General features: G+C 44.1%; 1 pseudogene; it reads left to right on the plus strand.

The window, feature by feature from the left end:
- The first annotated feature begins 10,636 nt into the window (after positions 1-10,636).
- LOC117193378 lies at positions 10,637-14,379 on the plus strand (annotated as a pseudogene).
- Positions 14,380-17,717: the final 3,338 nt, after the last annotated feature.

Below are 17,717 nucleotides of genomic sequence, written 5' to 3' on the forward strand. Positions count from 1 at the left end.
TGCATCCACAATATTGAGGATACGAGAAAACTAAAAACGCAGAATCATAGATAATGATCATATATATCAGATTGCCGAATCTGGATCAGATCAGATCATTTTTATAGCCAAAAGGAACAAATCAATTTGCACTGGCTACGCAGCCCCCGACGTCACGCTCAGACTGATTTTATGTCTCTCTCGCACGCACTCTTTGTCGTGTCGTTCAATATTAGCGGCGTCTGCCGGAGGAGAGCCATACTGACTAAGTATCGGGTATAACTGTAGAGTTGCGGTGTCCGCAGCAACTCACAACGTTCCCCCTCGTTCTAATATAAAATCTGTGTTTTCATAATAAGAGGCCTATTTGAAAACTGTAAATAACGTTTTAAGCTATACTGTAACTGCAAACGGTATAAAACACGATGCCCTTTTAACTTAAGTGACAGCTAATATTGAACAAGCACAAGCCTTAGGGCTTAATATACGAGCAGCAATTTGCGACCAGGGCTCAAATAATAGAGCTGTTTTCAGAAGACTGGGAGTCGACATTAAGACCCCCAGCTTTAAAGTTCAAGATAAAGAAATATTTGCGATTTACAATGTTCCACATTTGATTAAATCGCTAAGGAACGTTGTCCGAAATAGAAATCTTTATACCCCTGATGGCGTTGTTTCATGGAAAATAGTCGAAGAACTGTATGAAATCGATTCCAGAAATTCAACGCGACTCTGCCCGAAATGAACAACAAAGAATATATATCCAAATAGCTTTGAAAAAATGAAGGTCAAATATGCCACTCAAGTGTTTAGCCATAGTGTGGCCGCTGCTCTTCGAACAATGATTAGTTCTGGAGGCTTCTTAAAGTGCAAAGAAAATGCAGAAGCGACGGCTACATTTATTGAAAAAATTAATAGATTATTCGACTGTCTAAATAGTCATGTCCTCTACGATAAAAACCCATTTAGGAGTGCACTGCAAGACAAAAATCTTGTCAATGAGACCCTGTTGGATATGCGAAAGTATTTTGAAGAATTTAGATATCCACAGGAAGTCTAATGCATAAAGGGTATGATTTTAACAATCAACTCCATACTTTCATTGGCCCAAAATGTTTGGAGTCAAAGTGCTGAAGTTTTTTATATTGCTACATCCAAATTAAACCAAGACCCATTAGAAAATTTATTTTATTTAATCAGATCTCGCGGTGTTACCAACAATAATCCAACTATGTATGAATTTAATGTAATTATTAGTAAAATGCTTTCTATGAAAGTTCTAACTTCCACTACAGTATCTGGGAACTGTTCGCCCGATGAAGATACGATGTTAATTAACATTATAAAAGATAATGTGTCAAGTGAGTCGACATCAGAGTCTAAAACTTTTGATGACGATATCTTTATTTCCACTAACGAAGATGCAGAGTTAGAACTTTCGATAGAAGCAACAGATTTAAGTATCCAAGCCGCATTTAATGAGAATGCATTAAGATATTATGAAGGGTATTTATTGCATAAGCTGCTGAAAAAGTATGACTGCAATAAATGCTCTGAACTTTTAAAATCGTCCGACGAGGTCCGATGTTCTTCCGAGTATTTAATACTCAATAAAAATGTTGGCTATGTCAGCAGTAGTTTGAAACTTAAAGCTCCTTCTGAAGATTTGTTACATTAGTTAAAATTTATTTTGATATACTTAATCGGCATTTCGAGACAAAGTCTCACAAATTCAATTTAAAACGATGGGGAACGTTGTGAGTTGCTGCGTACACCGCAACTCTACGGTTATACCCGATACTAAGTCAGTATGGCTCTCCTGCGGCAGACGCCGCTAATATTGAACCACACGACAAAGAGTGCGTGCGAGAGAGACAGAAAATCAGTCTGAGCGTGACGTCGGGCGCTGCGTGGCCACTGCAAATTGATTTCTTGCTTTTGGCTACAAAAATGATCCGATCTGATCCAGATTCAGCAATCTTGTAGATATAGTCATTATCTATGATTCTGCGTTTTTAGTTTTCTCGAATGTGCAATATTGTGGATGCAACAGATTTTCGTCCTTTGTGGAGGCGGAAGGGGGTGGGGCGAAAATCTGAGATATACGTTTTATAGTGAGATCTAACAGAAGTGCGGATACCAAATTTGGTTACTCTAGCCTTAATAGTCTTTGAGATTTGTGGATGCCCCAGATTTTCGTCCTTTGCGGGGGCGGAAGGGGGTGTGGCGAAATTTGGACACGAAACGGTCAAGGTCCGATATCACAGGAGTGTGGATACCAAATTTGGTTTCTCTGGATTTTATAGGTTCTGAGATCCTTGAACTCATATTTTGCAATTGGCAAAGCCGACCATGAAACCTGTGTGTTAGAGAGAGACAGAGCGAGAAAGAATGAAATTGTTTTCTTGATTCTGGCTATAATAATTATACGATCTGGTTGAGATTTTACACTCTAGAACATATAGTCATCCTCTACGTTTCTGCGTTTTTGGTTTTATCGTATCTTTAAAAATGTGGATGCCAGAGATTTTCGTCCTTTGCGGGGGCGGAAGTGGGCGGGGCAAAGTTTTGAAATATTTTAGTAGCAGTGACATATCACAGATGTCTGGATCCAAAACATCGTTGCTCTAGCTCTTATAGTCTTTGAGCACTAGGCGCTGAAGGGGACGGACGGACGGACGGACGGACAGACGGACAGACGGACAGACAGACAGGGCTCAATCGACTCGGCTATTGATACTGATCAAGAATATATATACTTTATGGGGTCGGAAACGATTCCTTCTGGACGTTACACACATCCACTTTTACCACAAATCTAATATACCCCAATACTCATTTTGAGTATTTTATCCCGGTATAAAAACCGGGAAAAGATCTTAACAGCTGAATACAGCAAAAAGAAAGAAATATTGTGCGTTTATAAAGTAAAAGTGTGTTAAGTGCCAATCTCAATTGATTGGCGGTTAGTACCGGCTTAAACTTCGGGCAATCGTTTGGGTACCTGTCTGAACCCCAATACGAAAGCTCGCAACAACAATTTCCCCGATATTAGAGCCTCGGCTCATCAGTCGCGTTGCGGGCGCGAGCCACTTATGTGTCACGGACCCGCGATATATTGGAGGCCGTCCAATTCTGCGGAAATTATTAAAGCTATGTAAACGGTCAGCCAATTTCTACCCGAAATATAGAGCTGGGTCTCGACCTATTTTCGTTTCCCCATACGAAGTGCCGAGGAGTGCCCAGATGTGAAGCCGGCGGCAACGACTGTCGTTTTTATACCCGATACTCAAAATGAGTATTGGGGTATATTAGATTTGTGGTAAAAGTGGATGTGTGTAACGTCCAGAAGGAATCGTTTCCGACCCCATAAAGTATATATATTCTTGATCAGCATCAATAGCCGAGTCGATTGAGCCCTGTCTGTCTGTCCGTCTGTCCGTCTGTCCGTCTGTCCGTCCGTCCGTCCGTCCCCTTCAGCGCCTAGTGCTCAAAGACTATAAGAGCTAGAGCAACGATGTTTTGGACCCAGACTTCTGTGATATGTCACTGCTACAAAAATATTTTAAAACTTCGCCCCGCCCACTTCCGCCCCCACAAAGGACGAAAATCTGTGGCATCCACATTTTTAAAGATACGATAAAACCAAAAACGCAGAATCGTAGAGGATGACTATATGTTCTAGAGTGTAAAATCTCAACCAGATCGTATAATTATTATAGCCAGAATCAAGAAAAAAATTTCATTCTTTCTCGCTCTGTCTCTCTCTAACACACAGGTTTCATGGTCGGCTTTGCCAATTGCAAAATATGAGTTCAAGGATCTCAGAACCTATAAGATCCAGAGAAACCAAATTTGGTATCCACACTCCTGTGATATCGGACCTCGACCGTTTCGTGTCCAAATTTCGCCACACCCCCTTCCGCCCCCGCAAAGGACGAAAATCTGGGGCATCCACAAATCTCAGAGACTATTAAGGCTAGAGTAACCAAATTTGGTATCCGCACTTCTGTTAGATCTCACTATAAAACGTGTATCTCAGAATTTCGCCCCACCATTTTCCGCCCCCACAAAGGACGAAAATCTGTTGCATCCACAATATTGAGGATACGAGAAAACTAAAAACGCAGAATCATAGATAATGATCATATATATCAGATTGCCGAATCTGGATCAGATCAGATCATTTTTATAGCCAAAAGGAACAAATCAATTTGCACTGGCTACGCAGCCCCCGACGTCACGCTCAGACTGATTTTATGTCTCTCTCGCACGCACTCTTTGTCGTGTCGTTCAATATTAGCGGCGTCTGCCGGAGGAGAGCCATACTGACTAAGTATCGGGTATAACTGTAGAGTTGCGGTGTCCGCAGCAACTCACAACGTTCCCCCTCGTTCTAATATAAAATCTGTGTTTTCATAATAAGAGGCCTATTTGAAAACTGTAAATAACGTTTTAAGCTATACTGTAACTGCAAACGGTATAAAACACGATGCCCTTTTAACTTAAGTGACAGCTAATATTGAACAAGCACAAGCCTTAGGGCTTAATATACGAGCAGCAATTTGCGACCAGGGCTCAAATAATAGAGCTGTTTTCAGAAGACTGGGAGTCGACATTAAGAACCCCAGCTTTAAAGTTCAAGATAAAGAAATATTTGCGATTTACAATGTTCCACATTTGATTAAATCGCTAAGGAACGTTGTCCGAAATAGAAATCTTTATACCCCTGATGGCGTTGTTTCATGGAAAATAGTCGAAGAACTGTATGAAATCGATTCCAGAAATTCAACGCGACTCTGCCCGAAATGAACAACAAAGAATATATATCCAAATAGCTTTGAAAAAATGAAGGTCAAATATGCCACTCAAGTGTTTAGCCATAGTGTGGCCGCTGCTCTTCGAACAATGATTAGTTCTGGAGGCTTCTTAAAGTGCAAAGAAAATGCAGAAGCGACGGCTACATTTATTGAAAAAATTAATAGATTATTCGACTGTCTAAATAGTCATGTCCTCTACGATAAAAACCCATTTAGGAGTGCACTGCAAGACAAAAATCTTGTCAATGAGACCCTGTTGGATATGCGAAAGTATTTTGAAGAATTTAGATATCCACAGGAAGTCTAATGCATAAAGGGTATGATTTTAACAATCAACTCCATACTTTCATTGGCCCAAAATGTTTGGAGTCAAAGTGCTGAAGTTTTTTATATTGCTACATCCAAATTAAACCAAGACCCATTAGAAAATTTATTTTATTTAATCAGATCTCGCGGTGTTACCAACAATAATCCAACTATGTATGAATTTAATGTAATTATTAGTAAAATGCTTTCTATGAAAGTTCTAACTTCCACTACAGTATCTGGGAACTGTTCGCCCGATGAAGATACGATGTTAATTAACATTATAAAAGATAATGTGTCAAGTGAGTCGACATCAGAGTCTAAAACTTTTGATGACGATATCTTTATTTCCACTAACGAAGATGCAGAGTTAGAACTTTCGATAGAAGCAACAGATTTAAGTATCCAAGCCGCATTTAATGAGAATGCATTAAGATATTATGAAGGGTATTTATTGCATAAGCTGCTGAAAAAGTATGACTGCAATAAATGCTCTGAACTTTTAAAATCGTCCGACGAGGTCCGATGTTCTTCCGAGTATTTAATACTCAATAAAAATGTTGGCTATGTCAGCAGTAGTTTGAAACTTAAAGCTCCTTCTGAAGATTTGTTACATTAGTTAAAATTTATTTTGATATACTTAATCGGCATTTCGAGACAAAGTCTCACAAATTCAATTTAAAACGATGGGGAACGTTGTGAGTTGCTGCGTACACCGCAACTCTACGGTTATACCCGATACTAAGTCAGTATGGCTCTCCTGCGGCAGACGCCGCTAATATTGAACCACACGACAAAGAGTGCGTGCGAGAGAGACAGAAAATCAGTCTGAGCGTGACGTCGGGCGCTGCGTGGCCACTGCAAATTGATTTCTTGCTTTTGGCTACAAAAATGATCCGATCTGATCCAGATTCAGCAATCTTGTAGATATAGTCATTATCTATGATTCTGCGTTTTTAGTTTTCTCGAATGTGCAATATTGTGGATGCAACAGATTTTCGTCCTTTGTGGAGGCGGAAGGGGGTGGGGCGAAAATCTGAGATATACGTTTTATAGTGAGATCTAACAGAAGTGCGGATACCAAATTTAGTTACTCCAGCCTTAATAGTCTTTGAGATTTGTGGATGCCCCAGATTTTCGTCCTTTGCGGGGCGGAAGGGGGTGTGGCGAAATTTGGACACGAAACGGTCAAGGTCCGATATCACAGGAGTGTGGATACCAAATTTGGTTTCTCTGGATTTTATAGGTTCTGAGATCCTTGAACTCATATTTTGCAATTGGCAAAGACGACCATGAAACCTGTGTGTTAGAGAGAGACAGAGCGAGAAAGAATGAAATTGTTTTCTTGATTCTGGCTATAATAATTATACGATCTGGTTGAGATTTTACACTCTAGAACATATAGTCATCCTCTACGTTTCTGCGTTTTTGGTTTTATCGTATCTTTAAAAATGTGGATGCCAGAGATTTTCGTCCTTTGCGGGGGCGGAAGTGGGCGGGGCAAAGTTTTGAAATATTTTAGTAGCAGTGACATATCACAGATGTCTGGATCCAAAACATCGTTGCTCTAGCTCTTATAGTCTTTGAGCACTAGGCGCTGAAGGGGACGGACGGACGGACGGACGGACAGACGGACAGACGGACAGACAGACAGGGCTCAATCGACTCGGCTATTGATACTGATCAAGAATATATATACTTTATGGGGTCGGAAACGATTCCTTCTGGACGTTACACACATCCACTTTTACCACAAATCTAATATACCCCAATACTCATTTTGAGTATTTTATCCCGGTATAAAAACCGGGAAAAGATCTTAACAGCTGAATACAGCAAAAAGAAAGAAATATTGTGCGTTTATAAAGTAAAAGTGTGTTAAGTGCCAATCTCAATTGATTGGCGGTTAGTACCGGCTTAAACTTCGGGCAATCGTTTGGGTACCTGTCTGAACCCCAATACGAAAGCTCGCAACAACAATTTCCCCGATATTAGGGCCTCGGCTCATCAGTCGCGTTGCGGGCGCGAGCCACTTATGTGTCACGGACCCGCGATATATTGGAGGCCGTCCAATTCTGCGGAAATTATTAAAGCTATGTAAACGGTCAGCCAATTTCTACCCGAAATATAGAGCTGGGTCTCGACCTATTTTCGTTTCCCCATACGAAGTGCCGAGGAGTGCCCAGATGTGAAGCCGGCGGCAACGACTGTCGTTTTTATACCCGATACTCAAAATGAGTATTGGGGTATATTAGATTTGTGGTAAAAGTGGATGTGTGTAACGTCCAGAAGGAATCGTTTCCGACCCCATAAAGTATATATATTCTTGATCAGCATCAATAGCCGAGTCGATTGAGCCCTTTCTGTCTGTCCGTCCGTCCGTCTGTCCGTCTGTCCGTCCCCTTCAGCGCCTAGTGCTCAAAGACTATAAGAGCTAGAGCAACGATGTTTTGGATCCAGACTTCTGTGATATGTCACTGCCACAAAAATATTTCAAAACTTCGCCCCGCCCACTCCCGCCCCCACAAAGGACGAAAATCTGTGGCATCCACAATTTTAAAGATATGAGAAAACCAAAAACGTAGAGTTGTAGAGAATGACCATATCTTTAAGACTGCGGAATCTGAATTGGATCGTATTATTATTATAGCCAGCATCAAGAAAACAATTTCATTTTTTCTCGCCCTGTCTCTCTCTAACACACACGTAGCATAGGCGGCTTTGCTTAGAGTAAAACATTAGCGCCTAGATCTCAGAGACTACAAAAGCTAGAGCAACCAAATTTGGTATCCACACTTCTAATATATCGGACCGAGACGAGTTTGTTTCAAAATTTCGCCACACCCCCTTCCGCCCCCGCAAAGGACGAAAATCTGGGGATATTCAAAAATCTCAGAGACTATTAAGGCTAGAGTAACCAAATTTGGTATCCGCACTACTGTTAGATCTAACTATAAAACGTGTATCTCAAAATTTCACCCCACCCCCTTCCGCCCACACAAAGGACGAAAATCTGTTGCATCCACAATATTGCACATTCGACAAAACTAAAAACGCAGAATCATAGATAATGATCATATATATCAGATTGGTGAATCTGGATCAGATCAGATCATTTTTATAGCCAATAGGAACAAATCAATTTGCAGTGGCCACGCAGCGCCCGACGTCACGCTCAGACTGATTTTCTGTCTCTCTCGCACGCACTCTTTGTCGTGTCGTTTAATATTAGCGGCGTCTGCCGGAGTAGAGCCATACTGACTTAGTATCGGGTATAACCGTAGAGTTGCGGGGTCCGCAGCAACTCACAACGTTCGTGATTTTCGTCCTTTGTGTAGGCGGAAGGGGGTGGGGCGAAATTTTGAGAAATACGTTTTATAGTGAGATCTAACAGGAGTGCGGATACTAAATTTGGTTACTCTAGCGTTAATAGTCTTTGAGATTTGTGAATATCCCCAGATTTTCGTCCTTTGCGGGGGCGGAAGGGAGTGTGGCGAAATTTTGAAACAAACTCGTCTCGGTACGATATATTAGGAGTCTGGATACCAAATTTGGTTGCTCTAGCTTTTATAGTCTCTGAGATCTAGGCGCTAATGTTTTACTCTAAGCAAAGCCGCCTATGCTACGTGTGTGTTAGAGAGAGACAGGGCGAGAAAAAATTAAATTGTTTTCTTGATGCTGGCTATAATAATAATTCGATCCAATTCAGATTCTGCAGTCTAAAAGATATGGTCATTCTCTACGATTCTGCGTTTTTGGTTTTCTCATATCTTTAAAATTGTGGATGCCACAGATTTTCGTCCTTTGTGGGAGCGGAAGTGGGCGGGGCGAAGTTTTGAAATATTTTTGTAGCAGTGACATATCACAGAAGTCTGGGTCCAAAACATCGTTGCTCTAGCTCTTATAGTCTTTGAGCACTAGGCGCTGAAGTGGACGGACAGACGGACAGACGGACAGACGGACAGACAGACATGGCTCAATCGACTCGGCTATTGATGCTGATCAAGAATATATATACTTTATGGGGTCGGAAACGATTCCTTCTGGACGTTACACACATCCATTTTCACCACAAATCTAATATACCCCAATACTCATTTTGAGTATCGGGTATAAATATTGGAGTTTGTTTGTTATGAGCAACTATTTATTGCATAACCGGAAAAAAAACGAGAGGGAACGTTGTGAGTTGCTGCGGAGACCGCAACTCTACATTTATACCCGATACTTAGTCAGTATGGCTCTCCTCCGGCAGACGCCGCTAATATTAAGCGACACGACACAGAGTGCGTGCGAGAGGGACAGAAAATCAGTCTGAGCGTGACGTCGGGCGCTGCGTAGCCACTGCAAATTGATTTGTTCCTATTGGCTATAAACGTTCCTATTGCCATAACGATCGCTGCGCACAGTTTTTACATTCCCTTTTGCATATTTATTTATTATTATTATCTATTTGCCTAACATAAAAGCTAGAGATATGTACCCTTCCCTTTTTTCAATTTGTAAGTTAAATTTCAATCTAAAGTGTATTATTAAGAGTTAATCATTTATTAGTTTACTAGTGCGATGCATGTGCCATTGCTCAATATGAAATATAGGATATAACATGAATCGGGGCTAGAGTTCTATATGCGGGGACCATGCTGGGCAAAGGAGGGTAATGGGGTTGGATAGGAGGCTGTAAGAGCCTTCTTTATGGGATCACCGGATGAACCGGGAGCGGTGATCATGGTAGGGTGGGCATGAGTGGTCACAACAACACCGTGGCACGACTTGTATGTGTGAATGTGTCCGTGTGTGTAGTTAGGTGTATTTGCTCTTGTACATATTTGTGTCGATACTTCGCTTGCACGTGAAATTTTAATGAACGTTACTGTGTCAGTATTATGATTGTTGGAGTAGAGCTGTGTCCCGTCCGTTCTGGGAAATAAAAAACCCCCCCATTTCTTGCCGATGAGACGGAAGCCGGAACAAGCACGTGCCTGGACGGGAGACGAACCATCACGTGCTCAGCCTTCCGTGAAGGTTTGGTAATATCCAATATGCTACAATTGTTCTCAAATATTCCATATGGCGATAAGCTGAAGCCCCCGTGAACCACTGGCTTAGAAAATTCTGGAAAGTCACATCGGTCCGCTTTGGTAATAACGTGAAGTTTTATATTTAATAATATATCATCAGAAATCATCTGAAAACGCAAGATTTAATTTTCCTAAAATTGGTTTTGCGTTGCTTAACAAAAAAAAATGGCAGCGTTAAATACTATGCGCATACTTGCAAACATATTAATGTTTCTTCCAATATACAACTTTCGTTAATCGTTCAAGGTTGCAATGTGTTGTCTAAGCTGGCTTTTAACTTTTACAAATCACACCGGTTCAGCAATTATTTTGGAGGCTCTATTGTGCTTCCACTCCCACTCACAACAATTTGGCGCAATGCCGGTTTTGGGGATGCCAAACCTAAACAAACCGGAAGGTTGCCAGACTACCGCACACAGATGTTCGCATTGAACTGTGTGGCAACCATTGCAAGGTGCGCTGCACATGTTTCAAATTCGCGTGTGTTGCTTGTTCATTCCCGGGTCTGAGCTCTGAAATTAATTCGAAAGCAGTTAAAAGTAGCTCGAAAGAAATAACAGTATCCGAATACTGTTGACCGGCTACCAAGGCAATGGAGGTAAATGCCATCAAGCTACGACTTTGTGCACAGCGACTTCTGCAGTTGACTGCCAACGAGCCCCAAGACAATTTGTTTGTTCAAAATGTACAGAAGTTCATCAGAGAAAAGGTAAGGGTATGATCATATTTTAGAAATATGTGCCTCAAGACGTGGATCGTCTGTTCTGCAGTCTCAGCGAGCAACTTGCGTGTCCGGCCTACACCGTTCCCTTGGCAGTGAGCTTTGAGGAGCAACTGTTGCTGCTCCTTAGCATGGCCCTGCGATGGGACTCGGCTGGAGACGATATCCATCAATATCATAAGGAGTGCATCGCCCTGTCAAAGCTAATGGACATCTCTGTGGATGCGCAGAGGTAAGTAGAGGTCCCTGTATCGGATGACCAGTCTCAAAAGCACACATTCCCTCTGACACCCGTATAGGTTTACAAAGAGCTACTTCCACAACAAGCCAGCACCGTTCGAGAAAAGCCAAAGTAATTCCAGCAGTGTCCTCAGCAAAAGGGCAAAGAACGCAAAGGCCAGCCAAAAGTTAGATGAACTGGAGCTCTTGAAATGTTGCTACCAGTTGCTGCGAAGTGACACGTCCTACTTCCGTGAGTTGTGGCTTCATTGCCACCTACTCGCACCTCGAGACCCCCTGCCCGATGATACAACTCTACTGCAACTACATCATGGCCATGCTCACGAATATGAGCCCAACACAGCGGAATGCCCAAAATGCCAAGATATCCACAAAAGCACAGCTCCGATTTTAACGCGAGAAGGAACAGTCATGGGCCGTAGCCAGGCAGGCCGAGGGCTGCTGCTATTCTCCCGAAGACGAAACGCCTGAAAAGATGCTGAGCCTGAGCCTCAACCAGAGTGTGACCAACATTGAGGGCGTACTCTTGCCGACATTCAACAAGAAGAATCAGGAATTCTATGCAAGCACTGACGGCTGCTACGATCGCATTGTAAAGGTGGATTCGACGGTTGTAAATCTGCGGAGCATTGCCCTCGGCGTCGCAGCGACCAAGCCGATTTGCCTCTCCGGTCCTGTGGGCTGTGGCAAGACGACGCTTATTGAGTATCTGGCCCGCAAGACGGGACGCATTTGCCCCAAGCCCAAGGAGATTGACACTCGCGAAAAGGCGCTGCGAAAGGCTGAAGAGGAGGACAAATTATTGACACCAAAAAAAGGAAAAAAGGGGAAACATAAGAAGCGGAAACTGGAGGAGGACCTTCCCATCGACCAGGCATTGCTGGATCTGGGTGAAATGTCGCAAAAGCATGGCTTTCTACGGATACAGCTGGGCGACCAGACCGACAGCAAAATGCTATTGGGCCAATATCGCTGCACAGATGTGCCTGGGGAATTCGTTTAGCTTCCTGGTGTCCTCACGCAGGTGAGAAGGAATTGATTAAACTGAACGAGGGTTCTATTATATGAATGATTATTTGCACTTTTAGGCTGTCATGCATGGCTACTGGCTGTTGCTGGAGGATCTGGATGCCGCCACCCAAGACACCTACACAATTCTGAACAGTTTGCTGGAGAGGCAGTGCCTGAGCGTTCCCGGCTTTCGCGACTCTGTGAAGATTAAGCCAGGCTTTCAATTGTTTGTCACAGTGCGGTAAGAGTCCATGGAGCATTCAAAGCATCTTTATCCTAAACATTTTCTCTGTTTTAGGACCAACAAATCGGCCAGCAATTCGGGACAGAAATCGCTCTATTCGCTTCTGGATAAATATCTGTATACGATCAACGTTTTGCCGCTTTCCCGCAACGAGCTGTGCAAGGTGGTCAGCACCAACTATCCCAAGCTGGCGACCGTCGCCAATCGAGTGGTGGACGTGTTCCTTACCTTCTCCAGTGGCAATCACATGGCCGCCGACAATCTGCGTCAGCAGGATTCGAACGACAAGGCGGACAACACGGAGAAGTACGTGGCGCTGCCCTTTAAGCAGGTCACACTCTCATCCAGTCCCAACTCGGGCCGCCTGGTCTCGACCCGGGATCTGGTCAAGCTGTGCCAGCGTTCGAATGCCCAGTTCTCGGTGACCAGCGCCGAGTGTGCCTACTTTGTGTTCCAGAATGCCGTCGATGTATTCTGTTCGTATCTGCCGCAGAGTAGGGAGAAGATCACGCTGATCACGAGCATCGGCGCCAAGTTGGGCATCATTCGCTCCAGATGCGAGCATTTCGCTAATGAATACAAACCGGATGTGGATTTTGGACTGGAGATTATCAAGATCGGACTTGGCCAGGAGACTGGCACGTCCGAGCTGCTGTCCAATAATGAGAATGGGGAGCAGCTCTCAGAGCAAGACCTGAAGCGACAGAAACTAACCGAGCAGACCAGGAGGGCCATCGGCCAGACCAGCGTCAAGCGTGCCACCTTCTCGTTTACACGTCTCGCCAGCTGCATCTTGGAACGGATTGCCGTCTGTTTGAGCCACTCGGAGCCCGTGCTGCTGGTGGGGGAGACGGGTGTGGGCAAGACCTCCTCCGTGCAGTATCTGGCCGAGCGCACCGAACACAAGCTGGTCGTCGTGAACATGAACAACCAGTCGGATGTCTCGGATCTCGTGGGCGGATTCAAGCCCGTCGAACTCAACTACGTGCACTTGCTCTGCGAGACCTTCAATGCCGAGAAGAATATGCAGTTCCTCCGGATCTTTGCCACGCATTACAACAGCGGCCGGCACAGTGTCATCATACGCACTATGATCAGCCTGTGCTATCAGGTGTTCAGGAACACGGATCTAACGAGCCACCAGATGGTGCCGCGTTGGCGCACGCTTTGCGAGAAGCTGCAGAAGCTGCAGACACAGCTGGACAAGAGCATTAACATTTCGTTTGCCTTCATACCCGGTTCTCTGGTGAACTGCATCAGCAAAGGCTGCTGGACGAGATCAATTTGGCATCGGCCGAGACCCTGGAATGCCTGTCGACCATCCTAGAGCCAGAGGGATCGGTTGTGCTGCTGGAGCGGGGCGATTTCATGCCCGTCAAGCGGCATCCGGACTTTCGCATCTTCGCCTGCATGAACCCCAACACGGACTGTCGCGCGCATCATATCGATTGGCAAGCTGCCCATCCTGCTCCAGGGACCCACCAGTGCCGGCAAGACTAGTCTTATCGACTACGTGGCCTGCCGAAGTGGCAATCGCTGTCTGCGCATCAACAACCACGAGCATACCGACCTTCAGGAGTACATTGGCACCTATGCGGCCGATCTGGAGGGCAAGCTCACTTTCCAGGAGGGTGTCCTCGTGCAGGCCATGCGTCAGGGTTACTGGATCATCTTGGACGAACTGAATCTGGCCTCCACCGACATTCTGGAAGCGCTCAATCGCGTGCTGGACGACAATCGAGAGCTTTACATTGCCGAGACGCAGACACTAGTGTAAGCACATCCGAATTTTATCAATCGCTATAAAGAAATTTACCGGTCTAGTACACGGCTACATAGCACAGTTAGTATAGTCGCAGCAGGCAGTTGCCGCGTCGAGAAATATATTTGCTTCAGATTGTAGTACTGACTAAACATGATTAAAATGCGGTGTCTGGCAGCTGCCATGCTAATTTTCGGCTACATTGCCACTACATCAGCCGCCGAGAGTGATGTCCTGGACCTGGGGGACGACAACTTCGCATCCACACTGAAGCAGCAGGAGACGACATTGGTTATGTTCTATGCTCCCTGGTAAGTGCGTGTGTGTGGTGTGAGGGGAGCGGGCGTGGCAGGTCGGGAGTGCGATTACCTTAATCAGCTTGTTGCGTCTGCTTTTTAATTAAATTGCGCTGCGAAGAATCGAATTAAAAGTACACGTCAGCGTTAAGAAGAGGGTCGAAACAGAAGAAAAAAACGAGGGGGAACGTTGTGAGTTGCTGCGGAGACCGCAACTCTACAGTTATACCCGATACTAAGTCAGTATGGCTCTCCTCCGGCAGACGCCGCTAATATTAAACGACACGACAAAGAATGCGTGCGAGAGAGACAGAAAATCAGTCTGAGCGTGACGTCGGGTGCTGCGTAGCCAGTCGAAATTTTGAGATATACGTTTTATAGTGAGATCTAACAGGAGTGCGGATACCAAATTTGGTTACTCTAGCATTAATAGTCTCTGCGATTTGTAAATATCCCCAGATTTTCATCCTTTGCGGGGCGGAAGGGGGTGTGGCGAAATTTTGAAACAAACTCGTCTCGGTCCGATATATTAGGAGTGTGGATACCAAATTTGGTTGCTCTAGCTTTTATAGTCTCTGAGATCTAGGCGCTAATGTTTTACTCTAAGCAAAGCCGCCTATGCTACGTGTGTGTTAGAGAGAGACAGGGCGAGAAAAAATGAAATTGTTTTCTTGATGCTGGCTATAATAATAATACGATCCAATTCAGATTCCGCAGTCTTAAAGATATGGTCATTCTCTACAATTCTACGTTTTTGGTTTTCTCATATCTTTAAAATTGTGGATGCCACAGATTTTCGTCCTTTGTGGGGGCGGAAGTGGGCGGGGCGAAGTTTTGAAATATTTTTGTAGCAGTGACATATCACAGAAGTCTGGATCCAAAACATCGTTGCTCTAGCTCTTATAGTCTTTGAGCACTAGGTGCTGAAGGGGACGGACAGACGGACGGACGGACAGACGGACAGACGGACAGACAGACAGAAAGACAGGGCCCAATCGACTCGGCTATTGATGCTGATCAAGAATATATATACTTTATGGGGTCGGAAACGATTCCTTCTGGACGTTACACACATCCCCTTTTCCCACAAATCTAATATACCCCAATACTCATTTTGAGTATCGGGTATAACGAGGGGGAACGTTGTGAGTTGCTGCGGACACCGCAACTCTACGGTTATACCCGATACTAAGTCAGTATGGCTCTCCTCCGGCAGACGCCGCTAATATTAAACGACACGACAAAGAGTGCGTGCGAGAGAGACAGAAAATCAGTCTGAGCGTGACGTCGGGCGCTGCGTAGCCACTGCAAATTGATTTGTTCCTATTGGCTATAAAAATGATCTGATCTGATCCAGATTCAGCAATCTGATAGATATGGTCATTATCTATGATTCTGCGTTTTTAGTTTTCTCGAATGTGCAATATTGTGGATGCAACAGATTTTCGTCCTTTGTGGAGGCGGAAGGGGGTGGGGCGAAATTTTGAGATACACGTTTTATAGTAAGATCTAACAGGAGTGCGGATACCAAATTTGGTTACTCTAGCCTTAATAGTCTCTGAGATTTTTGAATATCCCCAGATTTTCGTCCTTTGCGAGGGCGGAAGGGGGTGTGGCGAAATTTTGAAACAAACTCGTCTCGGTCCGATATATTAGGAGTGTGGATACCAAATTTGGTTGCTCTAGCTTTTGTAGTCTCTGAGATCTAGGCGCTAATGTTTTACTCTAAGCAAAGCCGCCTATGCTACGTGTGTGTTAGAGAGAGACAGGGCGAGAAAAAATGAAATTGTTTTCTTGATGCTGGCTATAATAATAAAACGATCCAATTCAGATTCCGCAGTCTTAAAGATATGGTCATTCTCTACAATTCTACGTTTTTGGTTTTCTCATATCTTTAAAATTGTGGATGCCACAGATTTTCGTCCTTTGTGGGGGCGGAAGTGGGCGGGGCGAAGTTTTGAAATATTTTTGTAGCAGTGACATATCACAGAAGTCTGGATCCAAAACATCGTTGCTCTAGCTCTTATAGTCTTTGAGCACTAGGCGCTGAAGGGGACGGACAGACGGACAGACGGACGGACGGACAGACAGACAGGACTCAATCGACTCGGCTATTGATGCTGATCAAGAATATATATACTTTATGGGGTCGGAAACGATTCCTTCTGGACGTTACACACATCCACTTTAACCACAAATCTAATATACCCCAACACTCATTTTGAGTATCGGGTATAACGAGGGGGAACGTTGTGAGTTGCTGCGGAGACCGCAACTCTACGGTTATACCCGATACTAAGTCAGTATGGCTCTCCTCCGGCAGACGCCGCTAATATTAAACGACACGACAAAGAGTGCGTGCGAGAGAGACAGAAAATCAGTCTGAGCGTGACGTCGGGCGCTGCGTAGCCACTGCAAATTGATTTGTTCCTATTGGCTATAAAAATGATCTGATCTGATCCAGATTCAGCAATCTGATAGATATGGTCATTATCTATGATTCTGCGTTTTTAGTTTTCTCGAATGTGCAATATTGTGGATGCAACAGATTTTGAGATACACGTTTTATAGTAAGATCTAACAGGAGTGCGGATACCAAATTTGGTTACTCTAGCCTTAATAGTCTCTGAGATTTTTGAATATCCCCAGATTTTCGTCCTTTGCGGGGGCGGAAGAGGGTGTGGCGAAATTTTGAAACAAGCACGTCTCGGTCCGATATATTAGGAGTGTGGATACCAAATTTGGTTGCTCTAGCTTTTATAGTCTCTGAGATCTAGGCGCTAATGTTTTACTCTAAGCAAAGCCGGCTATGCTACGTGTGTGTTAGAGAGAGACAGGGCGAGAAAAAATGAAATTGTTTTCTTGATGCTGGGTTTAATAATATTACGATCCAACTCATATTCTGCAGTCTTAAAGATATGGTCATTCTCTACGATTCTGCGTTTTCTGTTTTCTCGTATCTTTGAATTTCTGGATGCCACAGATTTTCGTCCTTTGTGGGGGCGGAAGTGGGCGGGGCACAGTTTTGAAATATACTGGTAGCAGTGACATATCACAGAAGCCTGGATATAAAACGTCGTTTCTCTAGCTCTTATAGTCTTTGAGCACTAGGCGCTGATAGGGACGGACAGACGGACGGACGGACAGACGGACAGACAGACAGGGCTCAATCGACTCGGCTATTGATGCTGATCAAGAATATATGTACATATATACTTTATGGGGTCGGAAACGATTCCTTTTGGACGTTACACACA

This window comes from Drosophila miranda (genome assembly GCF_003369915.1).
Source record: "Drosophila miranda strain MSH22 chromosome Y unlocalized genomic scaffold, D.miranda_PacBio2.1 Contig_Y2_pilon, whole genome shotgun sequence".
NCBI classification, from domain to species: Eukaryota; Metazoa; Arthropoda; class Insecta; order Diptera; family Drosophilidae; genus Drosophila; species Drosophila miranda.